Below are 24,389 nucleotides of genomic sequence, written 5' to 3'. Positions count from 1 at the left end.
AACTGGCACCTATAGAGAGCTTCCCTGTTATAATATTAGCCTAGAACATGGCTTTGAGAGCACAGGGTTGTCAGCAAAAATGAGTCTGAGGGCAGGAGGGAAAACGTGAAAGAGCAAAAATGTTACAGCATTTACAAAAATACATTGTTGGGGAAAAATAATTCCCTCCTCCCCCTTCACCCCCCTTCCATATTATAGTATGTATATAGTTATCTTAATCAAAAAAGTAACCAAGGAACAAAGGCTATAAAATACAGGTGTTGTGCTGTTTCCTGTTCAATCATCCCTTCCCTAGGGAACAATCTAAATACTAAATACTATTACTAAAATTCTGAAAAATGAAAGTAGTATTTCTGACCCTTATTACTACTTGGGAGAAAAAGGAGATATCATATGAAGGACGTGGAATGGGAAACTCGAAGTTACTGTAGACAAATTGTTGGATAGCAAAAAATACAGTGAGTTGTGGCCAGTTTACCAGGCAAAACGTTTACTCTTTACATATTAAATTGCATGGACAAGACAGTGTTATACTACTTTGCATGCCCAGAATGGGAAAAAGCAGATTTCAATTCAAAACTTAAATATCAATAATAAATGGAGACAATTGTGAATTAATTTCTTTTTTATTTAGTTTAAAAACAAAAACAACAGCACAAAAATGTTTCTAAAAATCTGTTTTTACTCATGACTGGAAAATCCAAATGTGATTTCCACGCATCTCGTGGGCCTGAGATAAAGACAATTTAAAAGGAAAGAAAGAAAAAATAAAGGGGGGGGGGGGGGGGATGCTATGATGGTAATGTTTAATATTCGTGTGGGGGGTGAAAGGTGTACTTGAGTTGCCTAAGCACAAGCTTCTACTGCTATTGGTGATACCTGGGGTAGTGTGCCTTAGTAACCTCTGCTTTCTGCTTGAGGAGGTATGCATCTCTATGAATTCTCTGCCATTTCTGCCAACACCATGGGAGTGCTGCAGATATCTGGGAGATATATGTATATAAGCTGCTCATTCAGTTTACGTGTTTGTCTTTTTCTTGGATGAGAAATAGTTGCTGTTTATTATTTCCTTAAATGCTACACAAGCATTTACTCATAATATCCAATCTGAGAACACCGTTCTTGTAACTGCTTATGAAAATCATAGATACAGAAATCAAAAGAAACTGTTTCAATCTGCTTGCATTTAAGGAAATAGGAAGTCTCTTTCCACCCTTGCGCATATTTAAGACTGTTTTCTGACAAACTGCTAGCTAAAGGCTTCAGTCTTTCTTTTTGTGCTTACTCCCTCAATGGAATAGCTGAGCTTTTGTAACTGTCCCTACTTTGAAGTTTTCTAGTGGATCCAGGTTGGTTTAAGTATCCTCTATTCCTCACTTCTTTCTTTTCTACCATTTTCTTCAAAAAGGAGCATGTTAAGAACATAAATTTCTATTCTGTTAAGAGTCTTCTCCTGCAGTTAGCTGGTTAGTAAATAATACTTTGCTTTCAGAAGATAGGAAATGGATTTGTGGTCATTCTAGATGTTTCTTATCAGGTAAACTCTCATATGTATGTGCTGGAGAAATTCTAATCAGTTCTTCAGTAAAGGTATTATGAAAGCTCAGACAGACTGTTCTGTCATTATTTACCAAGAGATCTGTCTCTTCCTAAAAATAAACAAGACTTTTTGAATTAGGATGTAATTTCCTTTTAAACTGAAAAATTGGAGAAAGACATTTTCTCAAGGGTGAACTGCAGTGGTTGGAAAGAATCTCTGCAAGTCATTGAGTCTAACAAAGCTGGTTCCCTACAGTAAGTTACAGGAAAACGTCCAGATGAGTTTTGAATATCTCCAGAGGAGACTCCACCACCTCTCTGGGCAGTCTGTTCCTGGGCACTGTCACCCTCACAGTAAAGAAGTTCTTCCTTGTGTTCAAATGGAACGTCATTTATTCCAGTTTGTGTCCCCTGCTCCTTGTTCTGTCATTGGGCTCCACAGGCAAGAGCCTGGCCCCATCTGCTTGACTCCCACCCTTTTGGTATTTATAAGCATTGATAATATCCTCTCTCAGCCTTCTCTTCTTCAGGCTGAACAGCCCCAGGTCTCAGCCTTTCCTCATACAGGAGATGTTCCAGGCCCCTCATCATCTCTGTGGCCCTCCACTGGGCTCTCTCCAGAAGTTCTGTATTTCTTGAAGTGAGGAGCCCAGAACTGGACACAGCACTCCAGATGTGGCCTCACCAAGGTAGAGAAGAGAGGGGAGATCACCTCACTCAACCTGCTGGCCACATTCTTTTTAATGCATCCCAGGATACCATTGGCCTTCTTGACCACAAGGCCACATTGCTGGTTTGTGGTCACCCTGCTGTCTACAGGGACACCCAGGCCTTTCTCTGCAGTGCTTCTTTCCAGCAAGCCAGACCCTAACCTGTACTGATACATGCAGTTACTCTTCCCCAGATGTAGGACTCTGCACTTGCCCTTGTTGAACCTCATAAGGTTTTTTCTCTCCCTTTCCACCCTGTCCAGGTCTTGTTGAATGGCAGAAAGATAAAAACTGATCAATGCTTCTTGAGGGAAATTCCCAATGTATTTTAGGTGTATACAAGATTATGTAATACTGTGTGAATGTTGTTATAACCGGGTGACAGTTCACCGATCAGTTCACAGATGTTTTTGCTTCTCACTTGTTTTTACAAAATGTAAATAGTATTCATGAGAAGAGAATGTGATTGACTTCACTTCTTCTAGCAAAATTTTGGCCTTGGAGCTTTGTATCTGTGCAGACTGGAACCATAAGTCAATCACAGAACTTGCCACATCACCATTTGCTTTGGTAAACCATCACCACCCCCTTATTCAATATTCTTGAAGGTTCCCTTTTAAGTGAATTCAGATCTGGTCCAGTTAAAATAAAGGATGTTTTATTTTCTTTCATGTACCAAACCGTAATACCAAACAGTTCCATTTGTCTTAAATACTCTATACAACTGCAGATAATTACAGCAACATAAAAACCAGCATTATGACATACCTAGAGGGATTCGTTTGACTTGTGTTCGGTTCCCAGGTCCCAAGATGCCAGTATCTGGGAAAGTGGCAAATGGAAATTCAACTGTGCAGAGGAACAGGAAAAAACCCTATATCTGTATATCAGCAATACAGAAATAATTGATAAAATGCTCAGGAAACAAGCTGTGTTTAACCAGCACTGTCCAATCCAGCCTGTTGCAGGGTCCACGACAGCAGTGAGAGGAAAGAGCAGCAGACAAGACTCCTCTGGCTTGTACCATGGTATTAGTTCTAGCACGCTTAAGTTCTGCATTTGAAGTTACATTAGCAAGCCTGATGTGCTTGGCAACAGCACAACATCTCACTCCATATGTAACGTATTTTCTGTGGCAAAGAACTTCTTTGTTCATAACTCACGGACTTTGCATGTTCATAAAAGCTGTTACATACTTTGGAAAGTTCAGGCATACCTTCAATCCTCCTCTGTATTCGATTCCTACTGACTTCATAGTAACTGCTGTTCCCAGCAGAGCTCAGTGACAGCCGGCGCAGGATCGGGGCTGAATTTGAGGTAGCAGTCACTGGCTGAAAGGAATTCCTGTAATATGCTGCACTCCCCGAAGTACGATATTCAGTGGAATTTCGACGGGCTGGGCTTGACAGATTTACTGAATTAAGTGCAGAATCCATAGAGTCCTCAGAAAAGCGATGCTCTTTGGAAGTGCTGTTTTCTTCTATACGTAACGTTTCTGCTACAGAAAACAAAAGCATCAATCTGTTCAAAACGATGGGCTTTGTAGCTTTGTTATTTAATTCCTTGCTATGTTCTCTTGAAGATAATAACAAGCTCCAAGCCTGTTAACAAGTCTCCTGTGAGACAAGACTTACTGAAGAATAGTCATTCTCAAGTAATCACTGGTCCTTTACTACATTAAAAAATTTCCAGTAAAATGTCTAATAGACAAGTTTGAGACAGTCTTCCATAAATCATCTCAGCTGTATATGTTAAATATTATGAGCAGGATGTGGACATAAGGTTTGATTTTTTTTTCATTGTCTGATATTAGCATTAACACATATGCAATCTCAGTCAAGCATTTTCATCATCTTTCTTAATGGTTATCTTCTGAGAATTTGTTTAGGAGTGCATTATGTTTCTATTTTTTATAAATATAAAAAGAATTTTTTAACATAAAAAAACCTCTCATGTTAACTAGCAAATGTTTAATTTGTTCTACACAGTAGAGGGAGTCTCTAACTTCATATGCAAGAGGACAATTATCATCTGTAGATCTCCATATGTTCGGAGACAATAGCCATCACAAAAAACTGAAGAGACTACATGCAGAGCTGCAGAAGGCTGTAAATCCTAGACTCACATGCACACTAACACAATACAGTCTGATCACAATGCTGCAACTACGAGTCGTTAAACATCAGTGGGAACACCACTCCATTCTCTCATCATTGTGTGTTCTCAGCTCCACTTGCACTAGGCCAACATCTAGCCTGAGGAAGAAGTTGGAAGCCTGATGCAAAAATCTGCATGAAACAAATGCTGCTTTGGCAAGAGAGTTAAGAGCTGGAAAATATAGCTAACAGGTTCACAGAAGTGTAAACTCCACATTACCATCTTGAAAATTACTCTATGAAAGTTATAAAACATATGCTAGTGGAGCAGCATATTCTTGGGGGTAACTGGTACAATCTGTGAAACAAGTTCCTAGAATATGCTCTTTATTACTCTTCTTATATGACAACTTCCAATAATTTCTTGGGAAAATTCCAGAATTAAATAAAGGAAGAGTATTTTCCACAAACAAACAAACAACAGCAACAAAAAACACACAGAGAGCTTTTTAAGCACGTTTAACTTGTTCTATTAGCAATTACGTTCTCTCTCCTGAAGTCTGTATAAAACTGGAGTTTAGTGAAGAACTTGAGGTGTATTTCACAGTTATGATCTTCAGGCAACATTATCCCAAAGTGGAACAAAGACACCCAGAGAACCGGTTCCCTACTTAGTGAATTCAGTAAAGCAAGACATGCAATCCACCATAACATCTTCTATTAAACACAACACTTGTGGCAAAAAGAAGCTTTTAAGTCCACAAGCCCTTCTCTTTCAAGTACACAATCCTCAAGACAATAATGATAAACTTTCTAGTTTGATCTGTATCAAAAAAGCAAAGCAGTGGCTACTGAGGTTTTTGGAGAAAGCAAACTTTTATTTGTCGGCTTGAAGTAGCTGCAGCAACTTGCTAAAAGGAAAGCAATAGCCATCTTTCTATAGAATTTCAGAGATACTAACAGACACAATCAATGATAAGCACTATAATATTAAAGGAAACAAATGAGAAAATTAGATCAGTAGAGAATGAGACCACCAAATGAAGTCTCAGTGCAAGACTGAAAGGCAGAAGTAATACTTCAAATGGCTACAGAAAAGCACTATGAAGGAGTCCAAAACTTGTAGATTGAAACTTCATAAGTTTTTAAAGGTATGATGAAATACTGGAAGCAATATTCCACACCAGAAAGTTTCAACAGGAGTATTTCAGCAAATATCAGCCAACTCCATACAATGTCTTATGAAGGAATCTTTTTATAGTAATCAAGCAGAGATCCCAAATACATCCGTTAAATAATCATTTTTTGTCACTCTTTCCATGATCGCTCAAGACATAAAGGGTTTTAAATTGACTATTTTACAGAAGAATTTAATTGCATTTACTCCAATTATATCCCAGGTTTCTTTCTGATACTACAGATCCTAGTTAAGCAACTGTAAATAGGGATGGCTAAGAGAAACTCTGCTTTGATTCCCAAGACACTAGCATTTGAGCTTAGAATCAGAAAATCATAGAATGGCTTGGGTAGGAAGGGACCCTCAAAGATCATGAAGCTCCAACCCCTCCACCATATGCAGGGCCACCAACCTCCCTATTAAATATTAGACCAGGCTGCCCAGGACCTCATCCAACTGGCCTTGAACACCTCCAGGAAGAGGGGTGTCCACAGCCTCTCTGGGCAGCCTGTTCCAGCACCTCACCATTCACTCTGTAAAGAACTTCCCCTGATACTCAACCTAAATCCTCCCTCCCTCAACTTAAAGCCATTTCCCCTTGTCCTGCCATTATCTTAAGCTTATCTTAACATAGCTCCTCAGGTCACATACACAAGGTGGGAAAACTGGCATACTTCATAGGATGATCATCTTTTAAAATAGGTGTTTCTGTCCAGCAGCTATACTATCCCAATCCACTCCCTTTCAATTCATCTAGCCTCCCTACAAACCAACCCCAACTGCAGTCTTGTTATTGAAAGCACGGTAACAGGTATGAGAGCTGATTCAGAACTGGTGTCTGACAAATACAGTTTTGCAATTAACGGAGCAACAAATGACTCTTTTCCTACTTCGACATGTGGAGCAGATGCGAGTAGTAGAGGGATGGAATGAGAACAAGTTTTTTTCTGTTACAAACAGAATTCACATTCTTACTCTCAACTATTCCAAAATTCAACAGATTTCAGTGCTCTCTGATTTAGGTTTTGTAACAGAAAACTGAACATCCCTCATCTGCTTAAGCCTTCAAAGAATGCTTCTGCCACTTCAGTTTTGTTAGATTTGTAATATGGAATCAGCACTCTCTTGACCTTTGCCCTGTGAAATAAATTGTTATGCTGCTCCTTTAATGTATTTCCATCCATTACTGCATGGATGGCATCACATCTGCAATAGAACCCAACATTCACCACCAAGTAACCAATCGATGCCTTGTAAAAAAGGGCTGATCTGAAATAATAAACACATTTTCCTTACTCTGTCTTGTATCTGAACAGGTATTAACCAGACCCAGTTGTACCACAGCACTGGTAAAATACTGAAAGCAGAAGGCACTGCCATGTGATCTTATGCTGTAAGGCAGGCCCTGTAAGTAATAACTGAAGTTTTATTCTCAAGTCAGCACCAGACACCAAGGGTTCATACATGTATGAGTCCCAATTAGGAAGTTCAGCTTTTCAAAAACCAGAGTTAAATATGTTAAAGGCTGCTATTTAATGATTTCACAATGCAGCAAGCTGTTAATGACAGGTAAATTCAGCAGAAGTAGAACTTCCATATGCAGAAGATCATTAACAACATCAAATTTACTACATCTAAGAGCCACTAACAGAGCCCAGTAAGCCATATCAATTTTATCTACAAATATCAGTCTTCCAGAGGTGAGTTTTTGCACACTTGAAATGTACAAAAGATCAATGAATAATTGTCTCACCTGAAGCTGGAAAGCATCAGTTTTTCAAGTTAATTTGGTATAGACTTTCTGCACCGAACGTTTACTGTTTCAAGACCTCAAGAGGAGATGAGCAATTGCTTGCGCATCCGTTGTTATAAATCTAGATTACAAGTATCTGTGTGTATATGTAGATATACATGCCATAATTATTATGCTTTTCTTTTTCTCTATCTCATTTTTTCCCTCATTTCTCCTCTCCATCTCACTGAGATGGGGGCAGTGAATGAACAGCCACGTGACGCTCAGTGATCTGCTGGGTTAAACCCCAATGCATCACCATATCTTAAAGAACTTGCACGCTGTAAAAGATTTCTTCTTTTAAGAACGTTGCAACAAAACGTTGCTGGCGTGCCATACAGAGACTTCCTAGCCTAGAAGGAAAAAAAAAAACGTCAAGCAGCAGCTATTCAGTTTGAGATGTAAGGATAATTTATCTGTAGGCATGGCATTAATATGTAGCAGAACTAAACCTATTCCTTAATAGAGGACATAAGAGAACGAACACTGACCTAAGAGACCAGGGAATGGGAGAAAGGAGGAAGCAGCAAATTTAACATGTGGAATCACTTGCCTGGAAGCTAAACAGATTAGCTGGAAACTTTTCACTCACTTGGTTAAGGTATTAAGAACACAAACATTATGTATGGATAAGATTATGAGAATGACTTGAATTAATAAAGCTGATACTCCACTCATACTGAGCTTACTTGACAAATGTATAGCTTGTATAGCTGCAGCTGTTGAGATGCACAAGCTCTGCTTATTACCAACAACCTAACTGTACAGTGTACATGTAATTCAACTTTGCTATTGCTAGACTCTGATTTAAGAACTGTTCAGAAAATCCTGGACTCCCAGTGATATAAAGTATACTCCACCAGGACTATCTTAATAAAGTAGTTCACAAACATACATTCTTGACTATGCTTAAGGAGTTACAAAAGTGATAGAATCTCACTGCAGGTTACTTCAGTTCTTTCTCCCTACCCTAGGTTCACAAACAAGTGAAGAAACAAAAAAATTAGAAACATCTTCACATACCAGTTATCATTTCTGCAAGCCGAGATTACAGCTTTGTGAGTGCGGGAGATATTTCCATCCTCCTGATGGCTGAGCCAAGAGGGAAAAAGGGGAGGGGAACAAAAAACGTCCATCTATGAGGCGAAAGCTCCCGAACGAGGAGCCCCGGGCACAATCCCGCGGCACCAACCCCGGCCCGCAGCGGGACCTCACCCGGCCACCGCCCGCAGCGGCCCCACCCGCAGCCCCGCGCCCGTTGCTCGGCAGCTGCGAGCCAACCGAGCCTGCCGGGAAGGCGGAGGGGCAGCACCACGGATAGCTCCTATTGGTCGAAGGAGGTGAGGGCGGAGCTCGAGGACGGCCGTCTTCTTCGCTATTGGCGGAGAGAGCCGTCAGTGCGGGGCGGGGGGCGGGGCCTCGCGGCTAGCGGGGCCGCGTTGAACGCCGCGTTAGGGCGGGGGAACGGAGCGAGGGGGCGGCGGCGGTCGAGGGTAAGCGAGCCGCCGGCTGCGAGGAGAGCGGCGCGAGGTAGGGAGCGGCGCGGGGGCCGTCCTCACCTGTCACCGGGCGCTCAGCCCTCCCTCCTCGCGGCCCCCGGGCTCCGGCCGCGGGCGCGGTCCCTCGCGGTAGCGGCCGGGCTGGGGCTGTGCTTTCGTCTAAGGGGACCCTCGTCCGAGGGAGGGCGGCAGGCAGGCAGGCTGTGCGCGCGGTGCCACCGGCTGTGCGCCGCCGCGCGGACGGATGCCGGCTGCCCTCAGGTAGGTGGGAGGGCGGCGGAGAGGGCAGACCCCGGGAAGGCCGCCTCTGGGCGCGAGGGCTCCCCGCCGCCGTCGCTGCGGCAGGTGGCACCCCGGAGTGGCGCTGCGCGAGGGGGGGAGCGGCTGGGGGCTGCGGCTGGGGGCCGCCTCCGTGCGCGGGGCGGGGGGAGTTGCGAGGGCAGGGCCGCGCGACTTCTTATTCGTATAGCCGCGCTTCTTTTCACAGCAACGTGAATAGCTGTAAAACACATAATTCTACCTAAATTAAGTTGTTTAAATTGGAGATAAACAGATGTCTTAGACCTGCTTCTCTTTTTTTGCTAGAAGAAGTGAAGTCAATCACATTCTCTTACAAACAGGGCCTGGGTGTCCCTGTAGACAGCAGGGTGTCCACAAACCAGCAATGTGGCCTTGTGGTCAAGAAGGCCAATGGTATCCTGGGATGCATTAAAAAGAATGTGGCCAGCAGGTTGAGTGAGGTGAGTGAGCAAAGTATTATTTACTAACCAGCTAACTGCAGGAGAAGACTCTTAACAGAATAGAAATTTATGTTCTTAACATGCTCCTTTTTGAAGAAAATGGTAGAAAAGAAAGAAGTGAGGAATAGAGGATACTTAAACCAACCTGGATCCACTAGAAAACTTCAAAGTAGGGACAGTTACAAAAGCTCAGCTATTCCATTGAGGGAGTAAGCACAAAAAGAAAGACTGAAGCCTTTAGCTAGCAGTTTGTCAGAAAACAGTCTTAAATATGCGCAAGGGTGGAAAGAGACTTCGTATTTCCTTAAATGCAAGCAGATTGAAACAGTTTCTTTTGATTTCTGTATCTATGATTTTCATAAGCAGTTACAAGAACGGTGTTCTCAGATTGGATATTATGAGTAAATGCTTGTGTAGCATTTAAGGAAATAATAAACAGCAACTATTTCTCATCCAAGAAAAAGACAAACACGTAAACTGAATGAGCAGCTTATATACATATATCTCCCAGATATCTGCAGCACTCCCATGGTGTTGGCAGAAATGGCAGAGAATTCATAGAGATGCATACCTCCTCAAGCAGAAAGCAGAGGTTACTAAGGCACACTACCCCAGGTATCACCAATAGCAGTAGAAGCTTGTGCTTAGGCAACTCAAGTACACCTTTCACCCCCCACACGAATATTAAACATTACCATCATAGCATCCCCCCCCCCCCCCCCTTTATTTTTTCTTTCTTTCCTTTTAAATTGTCTTTATCTCAGGCCCACGAGATGCATGGAAATCACATTTGGATTTTCCAGTCATGAGTAAAAACAGATTTTTAGAAACATTTTTGTGCTGTTGTTTTTGTTTTTAAACTAAATAAAAAAGAAATTAATTCACAATTGTCTCCATTTATTATTGATATTTAAGTTTTGAATTGAAATCTGCTTTTTCCCATTCTGGGCATGCAAAGTAGTATAACACTGTCTTGTCCATGCAATTTAATATGTAAAGAGTAAACGTTTTGCCTGGTAAACTGGCCACAACTCACTGTATTTTTTGCTATCCAACAATTTGTCTACAGTAACTTCGAGTTTCCCATTCCACGTCCTTCATATGCTATCTCCTTTTTCTCCCAAGTAGTAATAAGGGTCAGAAATACTACTTTCATTTTTCAGAATTTTAGTAATAGTATTTAGTATTTAGATTGTTCCCTAGGGAAGGGATGATTGAACAGGAAACAGCACAACACCTGTATTTTATAGCCTTTGTTCCTTGGTTACTTTTTTGATTAAGATAACTATATACATACTATAATATGGAAGGGGGGTGAAGGGGGAGGAGGGAATTATTTTTCCCCAACAATGTATTTTTGTAAATGCTGTAACATTTTTGCTCTTTCACGTTTTCCCTCCTGCCCTCAGACTCATTTTTGCTGACAACCCTGTGCTCTCAAAGCCATGTTCTAGGCTAATATTATAACAGGGAAGCTCTCTATAGGTGCCAGTTGCTTCTCTTTTCTTATCATCAATTTTTAGTTAGTTTTAGCATCATAATAGAGAAGAATTATTTTCCTTACTTGCCACCAACCACTTCTCACTTCTGACACTCTACCAAACTGATGGATGTTCTACATAAAGCAACACTTTCCTTCTTCCCTTTTGATTTAGTAGATTTTTTTTTTTTATTTTAATGTTTGTTTCAGTCTACATATTGAAATAGGTTTTACTGGGCACCTTTACTTCTCAAACTTTCTGCATTCAGGTTTGTAAAGAAAGGCAGACTTTTCTTCTCCAAGATCAGACAGACAGCACATTCTTTGGCCAACAAATTCTTGTTTCTTAACAATACTGACATTTTGCTCTGCCAAGCATTTAAAACTGCATTCCTTTTAGAGACCTTCTCTTCGTTACAGTCTATATGTAACTGTGATACATATTTTCTCTGTATTTGGGAAAACCTAATAACAGATACAATTTACCACCAAAAATATTTGCAGTCATGACTTCATCATAGACTTTTTCCTACTTTTCCAGTACTTGTTTGATACTTTCTTTTTCTAGTAAGCAAAAATTCTAAGCCCTTGTCCTCCAGTAACTGTCTTTCATTTTCTGATACATTCAAAGATAACCTTTGGAGGCATGCCTTTTTTCTGGGAAGCCAAGTTCTAACAGCAGAAAAAAATTTCAAAGGCTGTATGGAGAGCATCAACTACAATGGCAATAATATCACTGACCTTGCTAGAAGGAAGAAATTGGAACCTTCTAATGTGGTAAGAACATAACTTTATCATCATCTAAACTTCTGCTTCTCCTTCTAAGGAAAGTTTGTGAGTGTGTGTGACAGATGTTCTGAAATCATATAATATATAAAACAAAGTTTGTCACATGCCTAAAGATTTCATTATACATACTTTTATGATTTTTTTGTTTGTTTGTTTTTAATATCTGGGAACCTGTTTCTGCTGGGATTTAAGTTTCAGCTTTACAGAATTAGCCTTCAGCATCAGATGAATGTTTTTTTAAAAGAAAACCAGTAGATCAGTATATACATTTTTGCTTTCATCTTATAGTAACCCAAAACTAGGATGGACAATATTTATTGTTAAATCAATTGCAGTGTGTCAAGGATCTAAATCCTGTTATCTTCCATCCCCACAGAGCAAGTTGCGTGGGTGTGCAAAATCATTAGAAAGGGAAGGCTCAGAGCCATTTTATGGGAGCTCCGTAAAGCATCAAGATACTAAACTTTGAAACTGTTATTTAGCTTATTAACATTACAGGGATTATTAACATTACATTCTATTTTTTTCTCTCCAAAGCATTCATAGTTGCTTTCATGTTTAAACTTGTGTCTTTCTGTAAGGGTTGATCAGGAAATCACTTTAATTTCTGTATTTTTAAGAATCTAGGCGTTCCTAAAATAGTTGGTGGATTACATGAGCAATGTGGGTAGGAAATAAATGTATTATGACCCTGAATTTGAGATAGATCTGTTCAAGGCTTTCTTCTGTACAGTACTGCAGCCTTCACAAAGCCCTGCTCACAGTACGTATAGTTTGATTACTGCTTTTTTTCTTTATGTATTTTGCATAGTACATAACAGTAATGAAGAATAAGATATAAGATAAACATGTACAGTAGAAATAAAGTGCAATGATTCTTCTTGGACAGATGTGCAACTTCTGAGATGTCTGTAGGACAAATTCCAGCTTTTGAAAAGCATAGCACAGCTAACAGTTCTGTAGAGTGTCTATAAACTCCTCTTTCTGGTTTATTTGGATGTGAATTTTCTGTTTGCTTGTTTTGTTTGTTAGTTGATTACATTCTGTTGCCTGTGACATTAAAGCAAAATCTACATATGTAGATTTGGTAGTGTTAGAGGTTTACCACTAAACTGTGGCATGCTAGTTTAATCTGATGATTCACTTCTGAGAATATAAAAACAGAAGTGAACTTTGCTTTCAGATGAATTATTTAAATTTCTTCCGCTCTTCAAAAACAGAATCAGTTTCACTTATGAAATCAACATGGATGTTTATGTTTCTTAAAAAAAAATTTTATTCTTCTAGTTTTGAACCTGATTTAGCATGAAAAATACTAAGCTGAAACTACTATTTTTGTTAACCACGTTTATAATAATTATGGCATGTATTTATCAATGCTTATAAATACCAAAAGGGTGGGAGTCAAGCAGATGGGGCCAGGCTCTTGCCTGTGGAGCCCAGTGACAGAACAAGGAGCAGGGGACACAAACTGGAATAAATGACGTTCCATTTGAACACAAGGAAGAACTTCTTTACTGTGAGGGTGACAGTGCCCAGGAACAGACTGCCCAGAGAGGTGGTGGAGTCTCCTCTGGAGATATTCAAAACTCATCTGGACGTTTTCCTGTAACTTACTGTAGGGAACCAGCTTTGTTAGACTCAATGACTTGCAGAGATTCTTTCCAACCACTGCAGTTCCCCCTTGAGAAAATGTCTTTCTCCAATTTTTCAGTTTAAAAGGAAATTACATCCTAATTCAAAAAGTCTTGTTTATTTTTAGGAAGAGACAGATCTCTTGGTAAATAATGACAGAACAGTCTGTCTGAGCTTTCATAATACCTTTACTGAAGAACTGATTAGAATTTCTCCAGCACATACATATGAGAGTTTACCTGATAAGAAACATCTAGAATGACCACAAATCCATTTCCTATCTTCTGAAAGCAAAGTATTATTTACTAACCAGCTAACTGCAGGAGAAGACTCTTAACAGAATAGAAATTTATGTTCTTAACATGGTCCTTTTTGAAGAAAATGGTAGAAAAGAAAGAAGTGAGGAATAGAGGATACTTAAACCAACCTGGATCCACTAGAAAACTTCAAAGTAGGGACAGTTACAAAAGCTCAGCTATTCCATTGAGGGAGTAAGCACAAAAAGAAAGACTGAAGCCTTTAGCTAGCAGTTTGTCAGAAAACAGTCTTAAATATGCGCAAGGGTGGAAAGAGACTTCGTATTTCCTTAAATGCAAGCAGATTGAAACAGTTTCTTTTGATTTCTGTATCTATGATTTTCATAAGCAGTTACAAGAACGGTGTTCTCAGATTGGATATTATGAGTAAATGCTTGTGTAGCATTTAAGGAAATAATAAACAGCAACTATTTCTCATCCAAGAAAAAGACAAACACGTAAACTGAATGAGCAGCTTATATACATATATCTCCCAGATATCTGCAGCACTCCCATGGTGTTGGCAGAAATGGCAGAGAATTCATAGAGATGCATACCTCCTCAAGCAGAAAGCAGAGGTTACTAAGGCACACTACCCCAGGTATCACCAATAGCAGTAGAAGCTTGTGCTTAGGCAACTCAAGTACACCTTTCACCCCCCACACGAATATTAAACATTACCATCATAGCATCCCCCCCCCCCCCCCTTTATTTTTTCTTTCTTTCCTTTTAAATTGTCTTTATCTCAGGCCCACGAGATGCATGGAAATCACATTTGGATTTTCCAGTCATGAGTAAAAACAGATTTTTAGAAACATTTTTGTGCTGTTGTTTTTGTTTTTAAACTAAATAAAAAAGAAATTAATTCACAATTGTCTCCATTTATTATTGATATTTAAGTTTTGAATTGAAATCTGCTTTTTCCCATTCTGGGCATGCAAAGTAGTATAACACTGTCTTGTCCATGCAATTTAATATGTAAAGAGTAAACGTTTTGCCTGGTAAACTGGCCACAACTCACTGTATTTTTTGCTATCCAACAATTTGTCTACAGTAACTTCGAGTTTCCCATTCCACGTCCTTCATATGCTATCTCCTTTTTCTCCCAAGTAGTAATAAGGGTCAGAAATACTACTTTCATTTTTCAGAATTTTAGTAATAGTATTTAGTATTTAGATTGTTCCCTAGGGAAGGGATGATTGAACAGGAAACAGCACAACACCTGTATTTTATAGCCTTTGTTCCTTGGTTACTTTTTTGATTAAGATAACTATATACATACTATAATATGGAAGGGGGGTGAAGGGGGAGGAGGGAATTATTTTTCCCCAACAATGTATTTTTGTAAATGCTGTAACATTTTTGCTCTTTCACGTTTTCCCTCCTGCCCTCAGACTCATTTTTGCTGACAACCCTGTGCTCTCAAAGCCATGTTCTAGGCTAATATTATAACAGGGAAGCTCTCTATAGGTGCCAGTTGCTTCTCTTTTCTTATCATCAATTTTTAGTTAGTTTTAGCATCATAATAGAGAAGAATTATTTTCCTTACTTGCCACCAACCACTTCTCACTTCTGACACTCTACCAAACTGATGGATGTTCTACATAAAGCAACACTTTCCTTCTTCCCTTTTGATTTAGTAGATTTTTTTTTTTTATTTTAATGTTTGTTTCAGTCTACATATTGAAATAGGTTTTACTGGGCACCTTTACTTCTCAAACTTTCTGCATTCAGGTTTGTAAAGAAAGGCAGACTTTTCTTCTCCAAGATCAGACAGACAGCACATTCTTTGGCCAACAAATTCTTGTTTCTTAACAATACTGACATTTTGCTCTGCCAAGCATTTAAAACTGCATTCCTTTTAGAGACCTTCTCTTCGTTACAGTCTATATGTAACTGTGATACATATTTTCTCTGTATTTGGGAAAACCTAATAACAGATACAATTTACCACCAAAAATATTTGCAGTCATGACTTCATCATAGACTTTTTCCTACTTTTCCAGTACTTGTTTGATACTTTCTTTTTCTAGTAAGCAAAAATTCTAAGCCCTTGTCCTCCAGTAACTGTCTTTCATTTTCTGATACATTCAAAGATAACCTTTGGAGGCATGCCTTTTTTCTGGGAAGCCAAGTTCTAACAGCAGAAAAAAATTTCAAAGGCTGTATGGAGAGCATCAACTACAATGGCAATAATATCACTGACCTTGCTAGAAGGAAGAAATTGGAACCTTCTAATGTGGTAAGAACATAACTTTATCATCATCTAAACTTCTGCTTCTCCTTCTAAGGAAAGTTTGTGAGTGTGTGTGACAGATGTTCTGAAATCATATAATATATAAAACAAAGTTTGTCACATGCCTAAAGATTTCATTATACATACTTTTATGATTTTTTTGTTTGTTTGTTTTTAATATCTGGGAACCTGTTTCTGCTGGGATTTAAGTTTCAGCTTTACAGAATTAGCCTTCAGCATCAGATGAATGTTTTTTTAAAAGAAAACCAGTAGATCAGTATATACATTTTTGCTTTCATCTTATAGTAACCCAAAACTAGGATGGACAATATTTATTGTTAAATCAATTGCAGTGTGTCAAGGATCTAAATCCTGTTATCTTCCATCCCCACAGAGCAAGTTGCGTGGGTGTGCAAAATCATTAGAAAGGGAAGGCTCAGAGCCATTTTATGGGAGCTCCGTAAAGCATCAAGATACTAAACTTTGAAACTGTTATTTAGCTTATTAACATTACAGGGATTATTAACATTACATTCTATTTTTTTCTCTCCAAAGCATTCATAGTTGCTTTCATGTTTAAACTTGTGTCTTTCTGTAAGGGTTGATCAGGAAATCACTTTAATTTCTGTATTTTTAAGAATCTAGGCGTTCCTAAAATAGTTGGTGGATTACATGAGCAATGTGGGTAGGAAATAAATGTATTATGACCCTGAATTTGAGATAGATCTGTTCAAGGCTTTCTTCTGTACAGTACTGCAGCCTTCACAAAGCCCTGCTCACAGTACGTATAGTTTGATTACTGCTTTTTTTCTTTATGTATTTTGCATAGTACATAACAGTAATGAAGAATAAGATATAAGATAAACATGTACAGTAGAAATAAAGTGCAATGATTCTTCTTGGACAGATGTGCAACTTCTGAGATGTCTGTAGGACAAATTCCAGCTTTTGAAAAGCATAGCACAGCTAACAGTTCTGTAGAGTGTCTATAAACTCCTCTTTCTGGTTTATTTGGATGTGAATTTTCTGTTTGCTTGTTTTGTTTGTTAGTTGATTACATTCTGTTGCCTGTGACATTAAAGCAAAATCTACATATGTAGATTTGGTAGTGTTAGAGGTTTACCACTAAACTGTGGCATGCTAGTTTAATCTGATGATTCACTTCTGAGAATATAAAAACAGAAGTGAACTTTGCTTTCAGATGAATTATTTAAATTTCTTCCGCTCTTCAAAAACAGAATCAGTTTCACTTATGAAATCAACATGGATGTTTATGTTTCTTAAAAAAAAATTTTATTCTTCTAGTTTTGAACCTGATTTAGCATGAAAAATACTAAGCTGAAACTACTATTTTTGTTAACCACGTTTATAATAATTATGGCATGTATTTATCAATGCTTATAAATACCAAAAGGGTGGGAGTCAAGCAGATGGGGCCAGGCTCTTGCCTGTGGAGCCCAGTGACAGAACAAGGAGCAGGGGACACAAACTGGAATAAATGACGTTCCATTTGAACACAAGGAAGAACTTCTTTACTGTGAGGGTGACAGTGCCCAGGAACAGACTGCCCAGAGAGGTGGTGGAGTCTCCTCTGGAGATATTCAAAACTCATCTGGACGTTTTCCTGTAACTTACTGTAGGGAACCAGCTTTGTTAGACTCAATGACTTGCAGAGATTCTTTCCAACCACTGCAGTTCCCCCTTGAGAAAATGTCTTTCTCCAATTTTTCAGTTTAAAAGGAAATTACATCCTAATTCAAAAAGTCTTGTTTATTTTTAGGAAGAGACAGATCTCTTGGTAAATAATGACAGAACAGTCTGTCTGAGCTTTCATAATACCTTTACTGAAGAACTGATTAGAATTTCTCCAGCACATACATATGAGAGTTTACCTGATAAGAAACATCTAGAATGACCACAAATCCATTTCCTATCTTCTGAAAGCAAAGTATTATTTACTAACCAGCTAACTGCAGGAGAAGACTCTTAACAGAATAGAAATTTATGTTCTTAACATGCTCCTTTTTGAAGAAAATGGTAGAAAAGAAAGAAGTGAGGAATAGAGGATACTTAAACCAACCTGGATCCACTAGAAAACTTCAAAGTAGGGACAGTTACAAAAGCTCAGCTATTCCATTGAGGGAGTAAGCACAAAAAGAAAGACTGAAGCCTTTAGCTAGCAGTTTGTCAGAAAACAGTCTTAAATATGCGCAAGGGTGGAAAGAGACTTCCTATTTCCTTAAATGCAAGCAGATTGAAACAGTTTCTTTTGATTTCTGTATCTATGATTTTCATAAGCAGTTACAAGAACGGTGTTCTCAGATTGGATATTATGAGTAAATGCTTGTGTTGCATTTAAGGAAATAATAAACAGCAACTATTTCTCATCCAAGAAAAAGACAAACACGTAAACTGAATGAGCAGCTTATATACATATATCTCCCAGATATCTGCAGCACTCCCATGGTGTTGGCAGAAATGGCAGAGAATTCATAGAGATGCATACCTCCTCAAGCAGAAAGCAGAGGTTACTAAGGCACACTACCCCAGGTATCACCAATAGCAGTAGAAGCTTGTGCTTAGGCAACTCAAGTACACCTTTCACCCCCCACACGAATATTAAACATTACCATCATAGCATCCCCCCCCCCCCCCCCTTTATTTTTTCTTTCTTTCCTTTTAAATTGTCTTTATCTCAGGCCCACGAGATGCATGGAAATCACATTTGGATTTTCCAGTCATGAGTAAAAACAGATTTTTAGAAACATTTTTGTGCTGTTGTTTTTGTTTTTAAACTAAATAAAAAAGAAATTAATTCACAATTGTCTCCATTTATTATTGATATTTAAGTTTTGAATTGAAATCTGCTTTTTCCCATTCTGGGCATGCAAAGTAGTATAACACTGTCTTGTCCATGCAATTTAATATGTAAAGAGTAAACGTTTTGCCTGGTAAACTGGCCACAACTCACTGTATTTTTTGCTATCCAACAATTTGTCTACAGTAACTTCGAGTTTCCCATTCCACGTCCTTCATATGATATCTCCTTTTTCTCCCAAGTAGTAATAAGGGTCAGAAATACTACTTTCATTTTTCAGAATTTTAGTAATAGTATTTAGTATTTAGATTGTTCCCTAGGGAAGGGATGATTGAACAGGAAACAGCACAACACCTGTATTTTATAGCCTTTGTTCCTTGGTTACTTTTTTGATTAAGATAACTATATACATACTATAATATGGAAGGGGGGTGAAGGGGGAGGAGGGAATTATTTTTCCCCAACAATGTATTTTTGTAAATGCTGTAACATTTTTGCTCTTTCACGTTTTCCCTCCTGCCCTCAGACTCATTTTTGCTGACAACCCTGTGCTCTCAAAGCCATGTTCTAGGCTAATATTATAACAGGGAAGCTCTCTATAGGTGCCAGTTGCTTCTCTTTTCTTATCATCAATTTTTAGTTAGTTTTAGCATCATAATAGAGAAGAATTATTTTCCTTACTTGCCACCAACCACTTCTCACTTCTGACACTCTACCAAACTGATGGATGTTCTACATAAAGCAACACTTTCCTTCTTCCCTTTTGATTTAGTAGATTTTTTTTTTTATTTTAATGTTTGTTTCAGTCTACATCTTGAAATAGGTTTTACTGGGCACCTTTACTTCTCAAACTTTCTGCATTCAGGTTTGTAAAGAAAGGCAGACTTTTCTTCTCCAAGATCAGACAGACAGCACATTCTTTGGCCAACAAATTCTTGTTTCTTAACAATACTGACATTTTGCTCTGCCAAGCATTTAAAACTGCATTCCTTTTAGAGACCTTCTCTTCGTTACAGTCTATATGTAACTGTGATACATATTTTCTCTGTATTTGGGAAAACCTAATAACAGATACAATTTACCACCAAAAATATTTGCAGTCATGACTTCATCATAGACTTTTTCCTACTTTTCCAGTACTTGTTTGATACTTTCTTTTTCTAGTAAGCAAAAATTCTAAGCCCTTGTCCTCCAGTAACTGTCTTTCATTTTCTGATACATTCAAAGATAACCTTTGGAGGCATGCCTTTTTCTGGGAAGCCAAGTTCTAACAGCAGAAAAAAATTTCAAAGGCTGTATGGAGAGCATCAACTACAATGGCAATAATATCACTGACCTTGCTAGAAGGAAGAAATTGGAACCTTCTAATGTGGTAAGAACATAACTTTATCATCATCTAAACTTCTGCTTCTCCTTCTAAGGAAAGTTTGTGAGTGTGTGTGACAGATGTTCTGAAATCATATAATATATAAAACAAAGTTTGTCACATGCCTAAAGATTTCATTATACATACTTTTATGATTTTTTTGTTTGTTTGTTTTTAATATCTGGGAACCTGTTTCTGCTGGGATTTAAGTTTCAGCTTTACAGAATTAGCCTTCAGCATCAGATGAATGTTTTTTAAAAGAAAACCAGTAGATCAGTATATACATTTTTGCTTTCATCTTATAGTAACCCAAAACTAGGATGGACAATATTTATTGTTAAATCAATTGCAGTGTGTCAAGGATCTAAATCCTGTTATCTTCCATCCCCACAGAGCAAGTTGCGTGGGTGTGCAAAATCATTAGAAAGGGAAGGCTCAGAGCCATTTTATGGGAGCTCCGTAAAGCATCAAGATACTAAACTTTGAAACTGTTATTTAGCTTATTAACATTACATTCTATTTTTTTCTCTCCAAAGCATTCATAGTTGCTTTCATGTTTAAACTTGTGTCTTTCTGTAAGGGTTGATCAGGAAATCACTTTAATTTCTGTATTTTTAAGAATCTAGGCGTTCCTAAAATAGTTGGTGGATTACATGAGCAATGTGGGTAGGAAATAAATGTATTATGACCCTGAATTTGAGATAGATCTGTTCAAGGCTTTCTTCTGTACAGTACTGCAGCCTTCACAAAGCCCTGCTCACAGTACGTATAGTTTGATTACTGCTTTTTTTCTTTATGTATTTTGCATAGTACATAACAGTAATGAAGAATAAGATATAAGATAAACATGTACAGTAGAAATAAAGTGCAATGATTCTTCTTGGACAGATGTGCAACTTCTGAGATGTCTGTAGGACAAATTCCAGCTTTTGAAAAGCATAGCACAGCTAACAGTTCTGTAGAGTGTCTATAAACTCCTCTTTCTGGTTTATTTGGATGTGAATTTTCTGTTTGCTTGTTTTGTTTGTTAGTTGATTACATTCTGTTGCCTGTGACATTAAAGCAAAATCTACATATGTAGATTTGGTAGTGTTAGAGGTTTACCACTAAACTGCGGCATGCTAGTTTAATCTGATGATTCACTTCTGAGAATATAAAAACAGAAGTGAACTTTGCTTTCAGATGAATTATTTAAATTTCTTCCGCTCTTCAAAAACAGAATCAGTTTCACTTATGAAATCAACATGGATGTTTATGTTTCTTACAAAAAAACTTTTATTCTTCTAGTTTTGAACCTGATTTAGCATGAAAAATACTAAGCTGAAACTACTATTTTTGTTAACCACGTTTATGTTAATGGCACTTAAGCAATCCAACCAGGATCAAAGCTCCATTGTAGGAACTGTGCAGATGCATAGCAGTAGACATATCCTGCCCTAAAGAAAAAGCAAAAATAAATAACGTAATGAAATGGAACACAAAGTAATTGGTAAAGTTATAAGAAGCATCATAGGGGGAAAAAAAAAATAGATGGACAAAGAATAAAAAAGAGGTTTGAGACAAAAATAAAAATGTTCTTACTGTCAGATTTCAGAAGTTGTACAAGGAAAAGGAGTAAAAAATTGAATTTATACAACGAGGATGTCCAGAAAATCTAAGAAGTTAATCTTGATTTTACATTGAACAAAATCAGAATGAATAAAAATCCTTAGGTCTCACAAATACGTATGTTATGATCATAAATGCACCATTAAGAGTCTTTCAACATCTTCTTAAGCAATTTATCCATTTTATCTTTCGAGGGTAACAATGTGGAGCAAAGAGGTTTTGCAGTCCTCTGTGATAGAACAAGTGGCAGCAAACCTTTGAGGAGAAAGAGTAAGATGGATGGCCTTAAACAGTTTTTGCTTTTATTAATGGAGCCTGATTTGTTTTCACAGAAATGAGGCAAATAATAAACATACACAGAAAGGAGAGTAGGAGATAGAAGGACAACAAGAAAAAAAAAAATGGAGTGTCAAATTCTCTCCCAAATGGACTTGCAAGAGTTGACAGTGACTTACTAGAGCATTAATTTCTTCTTTACAGCTTTATTCAGGTCTAAGACAGAAAAAAAGAACATGCACACGAGTCTTCCAATCCATATTTTCTATGTTATTTAAAGTAATAAGGTTATGTATGGTATTTTATGTTGGTTTCATTTACATTTGCAGGTACTAAAATCTAACAAGTTTCTCAAAACCTGTAACAGAAAAATGCTGAGAAGAATCAAATTTATTGCTCTCTCTCTTCACATACATTGGGCTTATGATCCTCCCACTTCAGTGGCTGCTCTTCCATGTATTACTGAGTGCAATCATGTACAAATATAAGATAAACATTTTCTTTAAAGTATTTATAGTATGTTGCGCTCAAATAAATATTTGAGAAAATAAAGAAATAACCTGACAGCTATTAATCAGAGTTTTATTGCCTTTAATATATGATCCATCCTGATATAGCAATTATTGTTGTTTTAGTAAATGCATTACCTCACTTTTACAGGTTTATTTTCAGCCAGTATATATATCCTTTTGCTCAACACAACAGAGAACTTTCCAATAGCCAAAAAACATTCTGCCTTTAAATTAAATTAATCTTCTTGGAAATATTACTCTTCCAACTCTCCTGTTCTGTATGTCAGCTACTGCTCAAAGCTGTCTACTGTTCCTCCTGTTAACCATACAGTTATTAAAACTTGGTATATGAATACCTTTTCATCATATTTATCCACAATAAATGAATGAGACTTCTCCCCATAGAATCTTTCTATGAAACTTTCCATCCCTCTGTCTTTCTGCTAAATCTCAAATAATCTGAACTGCAGTTCATTTAGATATTAGACCTCAGGTTCAGATAACATCCTTGAGGTAATAAAATGTTATTGTCTGACAGATCTGAAGTGATATTTTCCCTGTAGAAAATTCCATGGGGCACTTACACTGAAACTGAGAAGTGTTTTTCCTTCTCTTGCTGAGTGAGGGTTTAAATAGGAAATGCATATACACAGAGCAAAATTTGGAAGGTAACATTTCCCATCAGGTCTTTTCAGTATTACAGAGCAAGAAAAAGATTTTTAAGACTTGCATGTGCTGATTAAGGTGATTGAATTTTTTCTACTATTATTTTCCTTTTAGTTTAGCAATAAAGAAATACATTAAAAAAATGCAGTAGGGGAAAGATCTGCCCATGGATTTGTTGTATTTGTGCATATCTAAATAGCAGTACAGGCATCTTGTCATCCCAAGGACACCATGGAGTATTCATATAATATAAAGAGAGATGATGGGGATTTTCTAATAACTAAATTGGAAATCAGAAATGTTACTTTTTTTTTTTTTTTTTTTTTCCCAATTTACCAGTTTGCAAGCAATGCCTCCTTTTCCATAAAGACAGCTCTTCAAGAAAGCCCATTTCTAACACTCACAGACCTGTGCAGAACACCGTTTTTCATAGATGACAGACAGTAACTTTACAGTAATATCAGCCATTTCTTTCAACACTGTCACAAATACCATTCAACAACAAATAGCATTCAACTAGGCCTCAACTGCCTAATTTCATTGAAGCCTGTATACCTTTCATTCAGTGTTAACATTACTTGAAAAAAAGTGTTTGGACGTTACATTATATTATCCTCAGTTCATCGTGTTGTAGCAGATCTAATCTTTAATGAAAACGAGACATGTAGGAATCCTATTTGAACTTTTCTTTTATCTTCACTCTTATTTCAAAAAGAAAGTTGTTGATTAAACACACCTAGTGACAAACCAACATGTGATTATCATCTATAATAAATGATACTCCTGCTTGCTAGTATAATTGTATTTGCTTTTCTTGTTGCCTTTGCTTGCTTCATCCACACCAGTAGATGTGTTGAGAAAACTGACTGGGAGAAAAGAGGTCATTCCCTGGTCCTGGTTACAAAGACAGCACAGACACAGCCCATGGTGACTGAAAAACAAGGAATAAAGAGGTTCAAGACTGTACTGCAAAAGTGTATTGCAACTGCAGGTTGCTTAAAGAAGTAGAAGCAAAGGGAATGTCCACAGGTTTGAAAAAGTGGCCTGCAACTACACAATATTCATTGTTTCAGAAAGGAGATTTAACGATGCAAAATCTTTGGCAAGAAAACAGTTGTTTTTAGGGATCAAATAGAGAGAGAAATAGTGCTGGG

The 24,389-nt window shown here is 37.8% G+C and overlaps 1 long non-coding RNA gene across 5 annotated transcripts; it reads left to right on the top strand.

The window, feature by feature from the left end:
• Positions 1–8,707: 8,707 nt before the first annotated feature.
• On the top strand, positions 8,708–24,202 carry LOC149917672 (uncharacterized). Of its 5 annotated transcripts, none has more exons than XR_016466624.1 (4): positions 8,708–8,844; positions 9,434–9,553; positions 20,035–20,179; positions 22,387–22,612. It is a non-coding gene; the product is annotated as an uncharacterized LOC149917672 (long non-coding RNA). The 5 variants fall into 5 exon arrangements; XR_016466625.1 differs by lacking the exons at positions 20,035–20,179; positions 22,387–22,612 and adding exons at positions 11,665–11,810; positions 15,850–16,036; XR_016466626.1 differs by lacking the exon at positions 22,387–22,612 and having other exon boundaries at positions 8,712–8,844; positions 9,399–9,553; positions 20,035–20,183.
• The last annotated feature ends 187 nt before the right edge of the window (positions 24,203–24,389 follow it).

Source organism: Phasianus colchicus, chromosome 5, assembly GCF_987193195.1.
Source record: "Phasianus colchicus chromosome 5, bPhaCol1.hap1.1, whole genome shotgun sequence".
In the NCBI taxonomy this organism is placed as follows: Eukaryota; Metazoa; Chordata; class Aves; order Galliformes; family Phasianidae; genus Phasianus; species Phasianus colchicus.
Note: the sequence above shows the minus strand (reverse complement) of the source record. Positions and strands in the feature narration are given on the sequence as shown.